The sequence below is a fragment of the Triticum urartu genome, chromosome 2A (genome assembly GCF_056163025.1).
Source record: "Triticum urartu cultivar PI428250 chromosome 2A, HENAU_Tu73, whole genome shotgun sequence".
NCBI classification, from domain to species: domain Eukaryota; kingdom Viridiplantae; phylum Streptophyta; class Magnoliopsida; order Poales; family Poaceae; genus Triticum; species Triticum urartu.
The window spans coordinates 572,648,536-572,666,360 of NC_141874.1; positions in this window are offsets into that span (position 1 = coordinate 572,648,536).

The window sequence follows — 17,825 nt, forward strand, 5'->3', positions numbered from 1 at the left end:
GCTGTGGTCGACCTAATCATGGAAGTCTTGGCAATCACTCCCGACTGGACGATACCGTACATCGCGTATATCCTAAGGAAAGAGCTCCCAGAGGACGAGGAAGAGGCTCGACAGATCGTCCGCCGATCCAAGGCCTTCACAGTCATAAAGGGGCAGTTGTATAGAGAAAGCGCGACTGGAATCGGTCAGAAGTGCATAACACCAGAAGAAGGTCGGATAATCCTCGATGATATCCACTCGGGGACCTGTGGCCACCATGCGTCCTCCTGGACCATTGTGGCTAAAGCATACCGAGCGGGATTTTACTGGCCTAGAGCAAATGAGATGGCGAAAGAGATAGTCGACAAGTGTGGAGGCTGCCAGTTCTATTCCAACATGTCACACAAGCCTGCATCAGCCCTAAAGACCATTCCACTCGTCTGGCCCTTTGCTGTCTGGGGACTGGACATGGTTGGTCCACTGAGAACAGGCAGGAGCGGATTCACGCATGTGCTTGTGGCAGTCGACAAGTTCACCAAATGGATTGAAGCCAAGCCTATTAGAAATCTTGATGCTAGCACTGCTATCGGTTTCATCAGAGAGTTGATATTCAGATATGGGGTCCCGCATAGCATCATCACTGACAATGGGTCAAACTTCGATTCAGACAAGTTCAGAGCCTTTTGCGCCTCTCAAGGCACACGAGTCGACTACGCGTCGGTCGCGCATCCTCAGTCGAATGGGCAAGCTGAAAGAGCAAATGGTCTGATTCTCAAAGGACTAAAGCCTCGGCTGATGCGTGATCTCAAGCACGCGGCAGGTTCTTGGGTCGACGAGCTACCGTCAGTTCTGTGGGGATTGAGGACCACCCCTAACCGGTCGACTGGAAGAACTCCATTCTTTCTGGTTTATGGAGCCAAAGCGGTTCTGCCAAGTGATCTTCTTCGCAACGCGCCCCGAGTCGAGCTTTACACCGAAGATGAAGCAGAACAGGCCCGGCAAGACGCAGTCGACCTCCTAGAAGAAGAGAGGGAGATGGCCATGATCAGGTCGACCATTTATCAGCAAGACTTGTGTCGATTCCACGCCCGAAATGTGAAGAGTCGAACCTTCCAAGAAGGAGATTTGGTCCTCCGAGTGGATCAACAGAAACCACACAAGCTTGCTCCTACTTGGGAAGGCCCTTTCATCATCACCAGAGTCCTCCACAATGGAGCGTATCACCTCTACAATGTTGATCGCCAGATCGACGAGCCACGAGCTTGGAATGCGGAACTACTCTGCCCCTTTTACACTTGAGCTCTCCCTTGGACGAGATGTAATAAGAAAAATTCCTGCAGTTCGTTTTTATCAAAGGCAAGAGTGTTCCATTAATTGTTGTCACTTTTGTTTACATACGAAATCCCCCAGTGGGTGACTTAGCTGCAAATCCGTTTCGCCTAAGTTTGAAAAAATCCTACCGAGTGGAGAGCGATCCTCCCACTCAGGGGCTTAGCTGCAGTCCAGCACTCGCCTAAGTTCTCTCACTTAGAGACTTAGCTGCAGTACGGCACTCGCCTAAGATCGAAAAAAAATCCTACCGAGTGGAGAGCAAACCTCCCACTCGGGGGCTTAGCTGCAGTCCAGCACTCGCCTAAGTTCTCTCACTTAGAGACTTAGCTGCAGTCCGACACTCGCCTAAGTTTGAAAAAATCCTACTGAGTGGAGAGCAAACCTCTCACTCGGGGGCTTAGCTGCAGTCCAGCACTCGCCTAAGTTCTCTCACTTAGAGACTTAGCCGCAGTCCGGCACTCGCCTAAGTTTGAAAAAATCCTACCAAGTGGAGAGCAAACCTCCCACTCGGGGGCTTAGCTGCAGTCCAGCACTCGCCTAAGTTCTCTCACTTAGAGACTTAGCTGCAGTCCGGCACTCGCCTAAGTTTGAAAAAAATCCTACCGAGTGGAGAGCGATCCTCACACTCGGGGGCTTAGCTGCAGTCCAGCACTCGCCTAAGTTCTCTCACTTAGAGACTTAGCTGCAGTACGGCACTCGCCTAAGATCGAAAAAATCCTACCGAGTGGAGAGCAAACCTCCCACTCGGGGGCTTAGCTGCAGTCCAGCACTCGCCTAAGTTCTCTCACTTAGAGACTTAGCTGCAGTCCGGCACTCACCTAAGTTTGAAAAAAATCCTACCGAGTGGAGAGCGATCCTCCCACTCGGGGGCTTAGCTGCAGCCCAGTGCTCGCCTAAGTATTGAAAAAATCCTACCGAGTGGAGAGCAAACCTCCCACTCGGAGGCTTAGCTGCAGCCCAGTGCTCGCCTAAGTACAAGACTCGACCCAATCCGCGAGTCGACTGCTAACTCCCCCTTCGGAATTGCGCCGCAAATACAAGGTCATTCCGAGTGAAGATCAAGTCCCACTCGACGAATCAAACCATGAAGATGCCCAACGAGAAATCAATTTCGGATAAAGCCTAAAAGGTCCCAAACCTCAAAGTACTCGAGCCCGCGGCTCGGCAAAGTTTAACTGTTACAAGTCCACTCGGCATCCCGAGGCAAATTTAAGGCAGAGTTTAATGGTTACAAATCCACTCGGCATTCCGAGGTAAATTTAAAGTTTTTCACTCCTCAGGAGGAGGACTGGAAGGGGCGACGAACTCATCCAAGTCGATCCTGTCGGCAATACGGGTGGCGGCGGCGATGAAAGTCTCCATGAAGTCTTGAAAGCTGTGCTTCCTGGTATTTGCAACTTGGATGGCCGCCAGCTTTTCTTCTTGCGCCTCCTTGCAATGGACGCGGACCAGAGACAGAGCGACGTCAGCACCACATCTAGCAGAAGATTTCTTCCATTCCGCCACTCGACCTGGGACTTCGTTAAGTCGAGCCATCAGAGACTCGAGGTCATTTTGAAGCGTCGTCCCAGGCCAGAGTGATGTGTCAATCCACGACATTGCAACTTTCAGCCGAGCCAGATAATCAACGACGCTGGTAACACGAGACTCCAGTCGGAGCACGTTCATGGCAGCCTCGTCCTTCACGAGAGAATTGGCGGGATCCAAGCCTGGCTCCACTCGACCGGTTTCCTCTTCGAAGTTTTGGCAGAATTCTGCGAACACGATTCAAGAATAAGACAGTGGCCGTACGTGGGCTCGGCAACTACAAGACAGTCAGGTCAGAACAATTACCTTCGAGCGTGACGAACAACTTCTTGGCGAGCCCTCCGAGATAAGCCTCCAGATCTTTCGCCTTCCCCGCCAGCTCGCCCGCCTTGTCGTGCAGAGCCATCTTCTCCTTCTTCAGTCGACTGGCATCTCGATTAGCTGTCTCAAGAGCAGCTTTCAGTCTGGAGTTCTCCTCTTCAAGAGTCCCGACCAAAGCCAACTTCTCTTCTGCGAGCTTTGTTTTGCTCGAGGCCTCCTTCAGCGCCTCTGCAAGGTCTTGATCCTTCTTCTTCAGAGCTTCCTCCAGTTTATCTGCGGCACGTCGAGTGGAACCAACATCAAGAATGGACAGGAAAGAAAAGCCACCTGTTAAGAATGGAGAACCTCACCAGCCTTACCTTTTGCCTCCTCTTGCGCCTTCTTCAAATTCTCCTGAGCAAGCTGCAAGTTAAGGTTGAGTTGGATCTGCTGATTCTCCAACTCAGTATAGCGAGCTACAAGCTCACAAGATTTCTGCAAAAAGAAAGATCAGTCGACAGACGCCCAAGATAAGTTGCTTCCGAGTAACTCAGAGACAATGATGACGTTTCTAAGACCACAGCCGAATCAAAAACATTCGACAGTAGTCTCGGGGACTACACCCAGTGGGTGCACTCAGCGTGCCCCCACTGTTTTAAAAAAAAGAGTCAACCGGATATAGTTCCACTCGACCTGGCCCGACCAGACCGAGTGAAGAAATACAGCTACAGCAAACACAATGAAAAGACTACAGTCGACTGCCAGCAGTCCACCGTAGTCTCGGGGACTACACCCAGTGGGTGCACTTAGCGTGCCCCCACTCGTCCAAGGATTGGCAGACACACCCAGTGGGTGTACAGATACAAAAGATCTTCGGAAAAGAGACTCTTCAAATAGCATATCATAACAGACCAAGTGTTGAGTCGACTGACTTGGACGTTACTCTGAAGAGCCGAACTCGCGTCATAGGCTGCTTGGCTGGCCTCCCGAGCCATCTTCACTTGCTCCATCATGATCCCCGCCTGGCGTATAGCCTCCTTTGCAGCAGCCGCTTGGTCCTCAGGGACGGGGTATGCGGCAAAAAGTGAAGACGGATCCACAGTCGACGACGAGGGCCGCGCACTCGCCAGGGGAACGGCGAAGGTCACAGAAGCCCGAGCGGTGTCACCACCATCCCGAGCCACGGCCTCGGACGCCGGAGCGGATTGGGAGGTCTTGTCAGCCGACGCCCTCTTGTGCCTCCTCACTTTCAACGGACCGTTGTCGTCGTCATCCGGGAGGTCGATAACATGAGGAGGGGCTACAAAGGAAAAGTTCAATTGACCAGAGTTGCAGCAAATGATCAGTCGACTCAATACAGAACGTCAGTAATCGTACCAGGGTTAGAGGTAGCAGCATCCTCCATCTCTTGGTCGTCACCCTTGGCAGAGACCTCAGAAGTAGCAGCACTGCAAAACTCGAAAGTCAGTCGATTGGCTCAATGAATCGACCAAGGATCTGTCCATGGTCGATGAAGGGAAACAAGTTTATCATTACCCAGAAATGGTAGGGACGGCTATCTTCATCTTGGGTAGAGCCTTGGGCGGCTTGGTCAGCGTCGTGCGTGGGAGCTTGGGGACCTTCCCAGTCGGCGTAGGAGAAGAGGTCCGAGGGCGTTTCGACGACTGCCCAACAGAAGCAGTCGCCTTGCCACGTTCCCGCGATGGGTCATGTGTGTGCTTGGACCGCCCCTCTGGGCGAGGGGGTTCGACCTCCTCCTCCTCCTCCTCTTCGCTGGAGTCGACATTGTCGTCTCCCTCTCCTTCACCGTCAGACTCCCACTCGCCTTGGTCGTCCCCGCTCTCACCTCCACTCGCCTCCCCTTCCTCCGTTGGCCCCTGAGCCCCGTTGGGCGTCGAGTACATCTTGGTGGTCGCCTGGAAAACAATAGACAAGACGAAAGTCAATCGACCAACTCAAAGATTTCAGTCGGGAGCATGTTCGGTCGGAATGCAAGGAGCAAGACATACCTGGTCCACTTCATACGAGTTGTCGAGTGAAGTTACCCTCCTGGCTCCTCGGGGGTTATCTTTGTTCCCCGTGATGCTCGACAGCCACCCCTCCAACATCTCGTCGGTGACCTCCTCCGGGTGGATCCGAGTGGTGTCGTCAAGACCAGAATACAACCACATCGGGTGGTCACGGGCATGGAGCGGTTGGATGCGCCTCTGGAGGAAGACCTCTAGTAGGTCCATCCCAGTCACACCCTCACAGACAAGCCCGACCACTCGACCGGCCAGCACTTTGACTTGGGCCCTTTCCTCCGGCATCACTTTCAGAGAAGCGGGTTTTTCAGCTCGGTCGAGGGAGAAAGGAGGAAGACCAGTCGACTGTCCTGGGGTCGCCTGGTCCTGACAGTAGAACCAGGTCGACTGCCAACCACGGACCGACTCCGGGAAAGTGATGGATGGAAAACAACTCTTTCCCCTCGCCTGGATCGCCAAGCCCCCGCACAACTGGATCACCTGCGTCCTCTCGTCACTCGACTTAGCCTTCTTGACCGATTGGGAACGGCAAGTGAAGATGTGTTTGAAAAGCCCCCAATGGGGGCGGCAACCCAAGAAAGCCTCACACATGGAAATGAAAGCGGCAAGGTAGACAATGGAGTTGGGAGTGAAGTGGTGGAGCTGCGCTCCGAAGAAGTTCAAGAAGCTCCGGAAAAAAGGATGGGGCGGGAGAGAAAACCCTCGGTCGATGTGGGTGGCTAGGAGCACGCACTCACCGTCGCGGGGTTGAGGTTCGATCTCTCCCCCCGGAAGACGCGCGGCTTGGTGAGGAATGACTCCCCCTCGACCATGTCGTCGAGATCCTCTTACCGGAGCACCGACGGCATCCAGTCGCCCTGGATCCAACCTTTGGGCAGAGCGGTCCTGGAGGAAGATCCGCCCCGGGCTGACCTCTTCCCTTTCCCCGCCGCCGCCGCCTTCTTCGCGCGCTCTAGGGCGGAAGTCTTGCTCTTTGTCATCATCGCCGGCGAAGTCTAGCACGGGCCTGCTGCGCTGGGGCGGGAACAGAGGTGGCGGAAGGACTTGCGAAAGGGGGAGAGGCGGAAGAAAGGAGGAGAAGAGAGCGCACTGCTTAGGAACCCCGAGCCGGCGATTTATAAGGGACCGCTTCCGAGTGGCTGACTGGTAGGCCCAGGCTATCCAGTCAAATCCGCAGCAGACGCGCGTGCAGTACGTGGCGAAAAAGGCGACGCGGGGATCGAGGAACTTCTGCTTTATCGCTTCCGATTACTGCGGCCGCTCCCGTCCCGCGCGCTTCCCAAAATCCGAATCCCGCGACATCCGCGGACCACAAAACAACTTGTCAAAACAGAAGACCCCGATCGCGCCGGCGCTCGGTATGTCACAAGCAAGGAAATTCACTCGACGGAAGGCCTGGAATGGATCAAGGCGACTGAAAAAGGTTGGCAACGTCACTCGTGACGATTGACCCAAAACAAAGGCGCTCACGTAGCCCGAAGAACTAGTCGGAAAGATCCCCAACTCTTTCCCCACTCTGACCTCGATCCATTCGGGGGCTAATGATGAAGACATGTACCTAGGGTGGGGACACGGACCTGACCTAAGAGTCCTACCCTAGGACACCCCTAGGAGAAGTCACCTTTCAATCGACTTAAAGGTATCCCACTCGACGGACTCAAGACACTCGACCTGCAGGTTATCACTCGACCATGAAGCCAACCACTCGACCGCCAGGAGACCTGTAGTCACTCCGCAGGCAAACGGTTAGCTGTTAAGTAGTCTTTATGGTCATTATAGCACTTTATTAGGGGCGTTACCAGTAACGATCGACCTTAAATGTACCTTAAACCCTGCATTACTGAGGGCAGGAGGGGGCCGACGAACTCTATATAAGCCACCCCCCTCCTCAGTAACAAGGGTTCGCACCCCTATTATTCACACGCCTGTAATCCAATCGACCGCCTCCGGGCACCGAGACGTAGGGCTGTTACTTCCTCCGCGAAGGGCCTGAACTCGTACATCTTGGTGTTTTTACAACTTCCCAATAGCTGAGACCTAGCCTCTCCATACGTACCCCCCTACATCACTGTCAGAGTTAGAACCACGACAGTGTGGCCAGTGAAGTATGGGTACAGTCTGCTGGAGTCGGTCCTACGTTTTGTGTCACTGGTTGTACAACCAATATAAGTGGGGCGTTGTCTGATTTCTCCGGCACCACCACGTTTTTCAAGGACTTTGCTGGTGCTCCTTCAGGTTTGGCAATCACCCTCTTCCTTTTTGATGTCTGATGCACAAGAACAACATTTGAGTGGAAAAACATGGTATGATGACAGATGGAATATGTATTGATAATGGATGGGCATGGCATCTCGACATATATGATGAGTAAACTAACCAGATGGTGGTGAAACAAAGTAGAAGAAATGCAAGACAACATATGCAAGATACCCGCAATCAATAAAACATTGCCAAATTAGAACATGCACCTTGATGGGTGAACAGGACAGGCCATCTGCCTTTGACTCCTCGAGGTTAGAATAGTCATTAGGATGATATTCTGAACAAGAATCAACAGGTGGGGAGCGTATGAGTTTCATTGCATCCAGAATGGCACTCAATGCCTTGGTGCCAATTTTGTAAGTCATTGCAGTGTTTAGCTTCAAGAGTGGACTGCTGCTAGTGTGACACAAAGCAGCTACACAGATCATAGTGTAGATATAACGGGAAAACCTTAAGCATCAGAGTAAAATCAGCAAAGTGGAACTTGCTGGAATATATGTGCTAGTATTGCCGGTATGGCTAGAAAGGCTTCGGATACCAGCTCTCTTCAAGTGAAGGTGCGGTACTATTAATATCAATGTAACTCTCAAAGGCGACACAGCTCCCCGCATTTTCTTGCTATTCTTATAGGATTCAAGTGGGCAGGCCACTACAAATCCTATTCCTATGTTTACAAGATCCTACAAATCAAAGAGGCTCAAAGTGTCCATCACAACCGACCGTATAGACCTCTACACTGCAAATGTCCCTGCTCATCTTCAGTACAAGGAACATACTGTACTACTATCATACTCCCTCCGTTCCAAAATATAAGTCTTGGTAGAGATTTCCACTATGCATCACATACAGATGTATCCAGGTACACTTTAGAGTGTAGATTCACTCATTTTGCTCCATATGTAGTCCATGGTGGAATCTATACAAAGACTTGTATTTAGGAACGGAGATATTACATATTAAAGAAGAACGGAAGAGGAACACGGTAAAGAAGAGCAAGTAGATTTTGGATAATAAAATGTTGGTTGCGCAGTGCCCACACATGATGAACCAGAGCGCATTAAGAATGCAACTCCTAGCTGTCTCTCGACCATTTCAGGCGGTTGGATGAAGATCCTATGTTTCCTAACCCTTTTTCTTCCTCGTCTCTGATTCTTCCCATACAGAACAACGCACGGGCCGCCGGCCGGACCACTGGCCCCCACCGCCTGTGTTCCTCCGCCACCCCCACTCCCACCCCACCCCAACCCCCACCCGCGTCGAGTTTTCTTCGTTCGGCGAGGCCCCACAACCACCCGAGCCCCTTCGATCGCACCGGCGAACTCCGGCGAGCTCTAAAAAATTGACTGACCCAATTTTGAAATTTAGTCTACTGTGATTTAACTAGTGTGGAATATAAAAGGGGAAAACCATAAGCATTGCGAGTATGGTGTTGAGCGTGCCATGGCGGATCTGAAGGTGCAAACCGGACAAAGGCAACTTCGCAACCAAGACAAGAAATCGGAGTAAAGCAGTGGTGATCTATTTTCTTGCTGCGATAAATAAGTTGAGCAGATATGAAAGAGTATCGCCTCTGGTGCGGCGTCGTGTATGCATCTACTGAGAATTTGACGGTGCTGCGGTAGCGATGGCTGTCGGCAACATGGAAGCAGATCTAGGAGGGTAGACGGTGGCGGCGGGGCATGGTGGATGAGAGGGTCGTAGGAGCGGCGCCGGCAAGGTGGACAACGACGGGGATGAAGCGAGAGGACGGGATGCAAGGATCCCGGTCCGAAGCCGTGGATGAGAGAGGTCGATCTCTTGTATTGGACGGCGGCGTCGGGGTATCAGCTCCGACATGGTGGAGGAGGACGGCGGTGGATGGGGTGGCGGACGGCGGCGGACGGAGGAGGGTGGGGTGGAGAGGGTGTTTTGGCGCCCACGGAGTACGAATGGGGAAAAGGGAGGTAGAGAGGAAGAGGGGAACCATGTATTCAGGGCGCGCTTGTCTCAAATGCGAGGAAATATACAAACTTAGCCCCCGTTTCAAATTTCTACTACATCACAGCAAGACTAGTCGGTCGGGGATAAGACGGTAATCTTGCATACACCGAATATTTGTCGACGAGAGTTTGTTTTTGGCGCCCACCGTGTATGAATATGAATCAGGGAGGGAGTCGATTTCGGCTAAGGACACACTGTGTTTTGGCGCCCACCATGTATGAATCCGGGTGAGAGGCGGTTACATCATGTTTGGGTGAAATTACAAACCTACCCCTATCGAAACCTATAGAAATCCAGCATATAGGCTTTGCCTGGCAGGGATAGGCAGCAGTGATTTCCATCTCGCAGATTTTGGTTCCGGGCGGTTACTGCGACTTTCCCCGCTTTGTTCAAATTTTGCAGAGTGCACGTTTACCGTGCCAACTCAATTCGAATCCCGTTTGTATTCTATTTTTTTCGGGCGGGATCCATTTTCAATTGGAATTACATTCTATATACATCATTTTTTATATATACTTTCAAAAGCACAACACCATTTATACATAAATATGGTTTACAAATGGCATGATCTCAGATTCATAAGGTTGTATCCATCAATTTGTATTTTCAAATATTTGAAACCACTTTATGTTGAAATCCAATGTGTGCATTCCTCGCTAACTGTCTCCAATTAATGTGTGTTTCATGCGGGTTTTTTTACTTCTCAAACATGTATAATGTGTTTCACACACGCAACATATAGTGTAATCCCGTTTAGACATTAATTGCATATAAACCATGCATTGTTTGTAATTGAAGAATCTATGGATCACCAATATTGATAAACTATATAACATTACACGTGTGCCCAAATTCAAATGAATATGCATGTTTGATACACCAATTTGCGTTATGGTATTATCGATGTCGAGATCTCCAGTTTAAATATTTGAATCCCCTTTGATCCAGATATTCGTCTCATATAGCTATCACTCATGCCTATATAGGAATATCTCTCTGGACCTATACGCGTTCATCGTCTCTCAGGTATCTCTCGTGCTACATGTATGTTGACAATGATCTTTTATCTTTGTAACACACTGACGGTACTCTCTCCCTCGACCTTCGTCACTCTATCTCTCTCTGAGTATATCTCGCTCCCTGCTATGTGTCTCTAACTATGATTCTCCATGTGGAATCTCTTTCTCTCACACAAACACAAAACTTTGTCTCCCGGGGTCTCATTTCTCTCTACTATTCCCATGTGTGCCACTTGCACACCCCTCATACAGAGATGTCTTTCGCTCCTTAGATATGAGAACCTACGACTCTTCCTCATCAATATCTCTTTCTCACACACAAACACAAACTCTGTCTCCCAGGGTCTCATATTTCTCCATTGTTCTCTTGTATGTTGCTCACACACACCCTCTCTCCCTAGAGATATCTTGCGTTCCCTCGTATGTCTCTCTAGCTATCACTCTCGTTGTGAAATATCTTTCTCTCTCGCAGACACAAAACTCCGTCTCTCTGGATCTCATTTCTCTCTAATATCTGTTTGTATGTGACTCACACGCACCCTCTCTCTATCTCTCTCACACCCACACACATAACCCAGCCTTCTGATCCACTTGACTCCTATCTCTAACGCACACTAGCTAGCATCTTTATCTTTCTATTTATCTGTTTCTCCATCAACCTTCTTTCTCGCCCTCACTCTTGATTCCTATCACGCACACTACATATGTTTCTCTCTACATGCAGTCAAGTGCCCTCTCACACACATATATAACTTCACCCTTTGAACCACCCGACGGTCATCTCCAACACCCAAACTAGCAGATGTCCCTCTAGCTAGCATCTCCATCTCTTTATCTATCTGTAGTTTCTCCATCAACATTTCTTTCTCGCACGGAGTCTTGCTTCCTATCACCCACACTATATATGTCTCTCCATACATATGCATTTATAGGTTGGTCTCTTTTGCACAATCGTTGCGCCTCACTCCCTCTGCTCGCCATAGATGCATGCTCCAGCCCACGCCACTATCTCTTAAAGACAAAAACACATGCTCAATTGTCGGGACTTCTTCCATGCATTCTCACATGCATGCATATTGTCATACCGATCTTTCTCTCCCATGTCGTTGATCTTATGACTTATGTCTTCTTTCTTTTATCTCGATCATGCGCGCGCACACACACACACATCCCACGTATACATGTATACCTCTCACACATGCACGTTCAAGGTCTCTATGTCTCCATACATAGTTAATTACCCTCAATCCTAACGCCACATCGAATCGTTCTCCTCTTTTGTGCACATAACTTCCGCCTAGATGGGTAAAACACACACTCACACTTAACAATCTCCTTCTAGCTACCCCCGCCTCTCACTCTTCCCATATATCCCCGAAACCAATAAGACCACCCCTTAGTTTAATTCCCGCCTACATGCACCATCGATATATAGTAGTCTTCCTCGGTGTCTCTCGAACAAACACGTTCTCTCGAAGTCGACTCCTCTCATGCATATAGGTCCTAATGCGTTTTTCGAGGCTAACTTTGACCAAACGTTAGAGCAATAATATATGACATGCAACTTACACAAAGCATACCTTCAATTTTGTATGTCAAAGGAGCTTCCAATAATATTATTTGCATAGTATACATCTCATGTGCTATTAATCTTGTCAATAGTCAAAGGCTGTCTTGAAAAACACATTAGGCCCTATATAGATGGAAGGAGGGAGTAGGTCCCATGCAAAAAATGAGAATAAAATTCAAACATTTGGGCATCGTGGCTCGGTCGATAACATTGAGAAACTTGGTTTTAAAATCATGAAACTTGGCATGGTGTCATGTCATGGTAGTACCATGCCGTGGTAAAAAAAATTGGCCGAATAGGAACAAATTTTGGTATAAGCTTCTTGCAAATCGGAGCTTCTCTCAAGAAGGCTCGTGGTTCTGGGAGGGAACGTGTCACCTTTGTGTGCATAATTCAAATTTGAAATACAAGCACATGTTCCAGTGCACCAAAGTTGGTTGAAAAATCACATGTGTGTCCTCGGGTAAATTTCTAGGTTCCATGCAAGAAATGGGAATGAAATTCAAAATTCAAAATTCTGTAAATCCAAAACATGCATGAAAATAATGAAACTTGGCTTGGTGCCATGACATGGCACCAACATGTTGTGGTAAATTTGCAGTCCGATTTGCGAAGGCGCACACATTAACAATCAACAAAGTCATTTTGGAAGAAGTGCTGTCACGTTACACTCAGAAACACAAGTATTATTGAAACCGTGGGCGTTCTACTTACTAGTACCATTTACGTGCCGCCATGCGTCCCCTTTTTTATTAGCTAGGAGGCGACGTGCAGTGTAGCTATTTGAGTACGAGAGGCGTGCGATCAGACCCCTGCGCGTGCTTATCGGGAGGAGAGCCCTTTGACCTCCATCTACCGTCCACCTCTCTCCCAAGGTCTCCATTAATGGCGGCCGAGCCTCTGTTTAATGGCGTGGCTATGTCTCACTCGACTGAGATTTAAGAGAGAAAAAAGAAAATCTGAAAGCACGAATCTTGATGTAAGATCCGACGGACCTATATAGCATCTACTGCGACTTATGGCAAGACTAATGAATATATAAGGACGATTAATTTTTTTGATCAAAGAAGGGGTTGCCCCTTCCGATTTTCATTACTAAAAACCACCACAATTCACAAGAAGTTCAGCACAACTCCAGCCTAACACGAAGGACTAAAAGCTACCAGATTGAAAGCACAACATCCCAAGAGGCCAACAAAGGCCAAACATCCATGCTAGAACCCAACATTTCACAACTGATGACACAATCCACATCCTAAACCAATTATTACATCAAAAGAAACCAAGAAACTAGTCTCTGCGGCGAGCGGCAATGAGCTCTTTCGTGTCCTTAAGACGCTGCTTGAGAACATCCATGGATTCCTCCACCAGCCTTTGGCGCTCGTTGTGGAGCATGTCATTCTCGTCCATAAGTTTCTTCAACAAGGCACTAGTCTCCTCCTGCAGGTCTGCACTTCGGACGATCTTCTCCCTCAGCAGGTCGCGCTCGGACCGGAGCCTCTCATTGCCCTCCCTTAGTTGCTGTATGATGCCTGTAGCCTGTTCAAACGAGGCTATCATGTCGTCCTGCAACCTCGCCGAGCGGGAGATCTGATCCGTCTAGCTATGGACGATCACATGCATGCGCGTGTAACAATCGTCGCGTGCCCGCAAGAAATTTTCCCAGGCTGCCGCGGCGCGGCAGGACATCTCTACTGCATTTGTGGCGCAGCGGGACATATCTGCTGCTTCCACGGCGCGGTCGGACTAGTCTGCTGCATCGACGGCGCGGCGGGAGCTCCGTGCTGCTTCAGCGGCACGGCGGGACCTCTATGCTGCTACTTCCGCGCGGCGGGACATGTCGGCTGCTCTCGCAGTGAGGCGGGACATCTCTCGTGCTTCCGCTTCCATGCTCGCCTCTCCCTGGTGGCAATCTCTCGACCCAGAACTCACGCTGGCCATGGCAGACGCAAGGGAAGGATGCTGAATGACTTGTTTGTTTTAGTGGATAAGGAGTTGAGGAGGAATGTGCAGTCATCTTGGCATACTAGTATTTATAACCGAGTACTAATACGCTCCTAAGTGGAAAACCATTTAGGTTGTGATCGGTGTGAACAGGTTTGCAATTCAATATAGCATGGAGTAATTTAGAATGTGACGAGACGCAAGCTCAAAATTTATTGACGGTTCTAGTTTCGAAGTGCGACACTATTCCCGGATGGAGTACTTCTTTTTCTACTTCCTCCTTTCCGGTTTTATAGGGCTTATCTCAAAATTTTAGTTTTTCCATTTTATAAGGCTCAATTTGGTTGTCCCCAACACATGTTCAGATTCCAAGGTGCCTTAAATCATTGCATGCAAGCATTAAATCATTGCATGCAAGTATTCAGATTCCAACACTTTATGCATGCATGCATTGCAATTAATGCATTAAACCTATCTCTCGGGACTTCTTGCACGCACCATCGTGCCACCCACAAAAACTTGTACTCTGAGTTTAGTAGTACATTATACAGGAAGAGAAGAGGTGCACGCATGCACTCGTCCTCTCACACACGCGTCTATTTTTTCTCGAAAAGGAGGATGATGACCCCCGGCCTCTGCATCTGGGAGTCACACACGCAAATTATTGAAATATATCGAGTGCAGTGCTTTGATGTGTCGCGTCAACTTGTACATCAACGAGAAGTTTGATTATCCTTTCCCTCGCGGACTTAACTGCACATGCCTTTGGCTGTATGACAGGTTGGCCACACACCTGTAGGGCCCACCTGTCATACACGCAAAGGCAGGAGCGTCCCTCCCTCGCCCATGAGCGTGGTGGCTGGCAAGACTAGGAGAAGCTTTCGCTACATGCTCTCCCTCCTGCACGCGGTGGACATGCAACAGTTCAATCGGTGTCAGATGGCCATAAGCGTACTGTAGTACTCCTCCAGTGCAGTAGTATTCCATCATTGTTCGACTTCCCAAAGAGGCGAAGAGCCAAGCGCAGCCCGGACGCTCGTGTGGCAGTTTCATGTGTATAGTAGTCTAGGATAGCGTGTACCGTGCATGTAAGCTTAAAATCATTGGGGTCGGCTCCATGCTATGTGGCCGTCTCGAAGTTTTAAAAAAAAATTAAAATAGTCTTCTGGCCCTACCCGAAAACTGCCGTGCGTACTGCCCGGGAAAAGCCCCGCCCTCAACTTTTAACTACGCGAAAACAGTTCGAGCTTGTTCGTTCTATATAAATACAGTACTTATTGTATGTTTATTCACCCGTGGGGTTGTTCAATGAATGGAGGGGCGGGGAGCACAAGTGAACAATATTGTAGTACTACTAGTAGTAAGTAGGAGTCATACAGTAGTCACCTTAAATAGAGAGTTTCTTTTCTTTAATGCCACGTACACAAATTGAAACACTTGTTGTGGAGAAAAAAAGATAATCACTCCACTATATATGGACGCAGGGGCCTGAGCGCTTGCTTTACTAGGGTTGCTCTCTTCATTCTCTCATCCTCTCCGGATATAAACAAGACAGCGGTAGCGACATTTTCTCTCTGCTCACTGCTGGTCACAGATCCGGTCGGATCCCTTCGGCCGGTGTGTGTAGAGGACTAAAAGGTGCATCGTTCACGCGGTCATCGCCGTCGAGGGAGGAAACCCACAGCTGCCGGAGGGGCCCGATCCTCCGCCCGTGCCGTTCTCTCCTACACATGGCCGGCTCGGGAGGTCCTCCGACCCTTCTTCCTCCCTGCTGTATTGTCTGCAGATCCGACCTGCCGCCGCCGACATCCCGGCGACCCTCAGGTATAAGTTCTTTGAAAGCGGCCTTGCTCTACTGCCCCAGCTCCCCATGTGTCTGCATGTGCATCTTTTTCTACTCCCATCAGCTCTTCCAAAGCCACCTAAATTTTTAGTATTATTAGAGGTAAAGCTACTTCATGCATTCGAATCTAGGGCTTTGTTCAAACAACGAAGAAAGGGGGAAAGTTGTAGCATGAATCTAGGACTTGATTCAAAGAGGAAATAATATGGTGAAAGTAGTAGAGACCGGATACCCAACCGGTCTCTTGGTTGAAAAGGGAAATAATGGGAAAACGCAGTACAAACTGGATAAGGAACAGATCTATTATTGGTTGAAAAAAGGATAGAAAGTGGCGGCTGGTGGACAAGTCAACAGAGTATGTCCAGGATTAGATTTGCTGCCATCACATGGTAAAAGGTCTCCAGGATTAGATTTGCTGCCCTCACATAGTAAAAGGTCTCAGGATTAGATTTGCTGCCCTCACATAGTAAAAGGTCTCCAGGATTAGATTTGCTGCCCTCACATAGTAAAAGGTCTCAGGATTAGATTTGCTGCCCTCACATAGTAAAAGGTCTCCAGGATTAGATTTGCTGCCCTCACATAGTAAAAGGTCTCCAGGATTAGATTTGCTGCCCTCACATAGTACAATGGCACTCCTGCTATTTTCCCCAGTATGATAAGTAAGTTTCTCCTTTACGCTGCTGAGTGTCCTGGTGTCCCCACGGTCCCATGCCCTTAAACCAACTCTTTAGCTGCTGTTGATTTACTGTGTCTGGTAAACAAGCAATGCCACCATTAAAGTAATCCCATATTTGAGGAATCTCATTGTTGATCGTAATGCTTCTGGTAACATGAAGCATCGCTGACGTTTTAATATTTCTATTGTCCTTGCGTGATTGCCATGAATATAATTAAGATGCTTCTTTTTATTTTGTATATGTTTCGTATATTCTTATTGACCAGCAACTGTTTACTTTCTATCTTTTTCTGCAGATAGGGATATCCATTTCACCTTGTTGCTATTGTGACCTTTTGGTGAACTGCAGAAAACATTTTTTGGAATGAGTGTCTTGTGTAGTTCAACTAAAATGTCTGATGTCTACTACACAACCTTCTTCTTGTAGACGTTGTTGGGCCTCCAAGTGCAGAGGTTTGTAGGACAGTAGCAAATTTCCCTCAAGTGGATGACCTAAGGTTTATCAATCCGTAGGAGGCGTAGGATGAAGATGGTCTCTCTCAAGCAACCCTGCAACCAAATAATAGAGAGTCTCTTGTGTACCCAACACACCCAATACAATGGTAAATTGTATAGGTGCACTAGTTCGGCGAAGAGATGGTGATACAAGTGCAATATGGATAGTAGATAATAGTTTTTGTAATCTGAAATTATAAAAACAGCAAGGTAACAAGTGATAAAAGTGAGCGTAAATGGTATTGCAATGTGTGGAAACAAGGCCTAGGGTTCATACTTTCACTAGTGCAAGTCCCCTCAACAATACTAACATAATTGGATCATAAAACTATCCCGCAACATGCAACAAAGAGTCACTCCAAAGTCACTAATAGCGGAGAACGAACGAAGAGATTATGGTAGGGTACGAAACCACCTTAAAGTTATTCTTTCCAATCAATCCGTTGGGCTATTCCTATAAGTGTCACAAACAGCCCTAGAGTTCGTACTAGAATAACACCTTAAGACACAAATCAACCAAAACCCTAATGTCACCTAGATACTCCAATGTCACCTCAAGTATCCGTGGGTATGATTATACGATATGCGTCACACAATCTCAGATTCATCTATTCAACCAACACAAAGGACCTCAAAGAGTGCCCCAAAGTTCTACCGGAGAATCGCGACGAAAACGTGTGCCAACCCCTATGCATAGGTTCATGGGCGGAACCCGCAAGTTGGTCACCAAAACATACATCAAGTGAATCATGTGATATCCCATTGTCACCACAGATATCCACGACAATACATACATCAAGTGTTCTCAAATATTTAAAGACTCAATCCGATAAGATAACTTCAAAGGGGAAACTCAATTCATTACAAGAGAGTA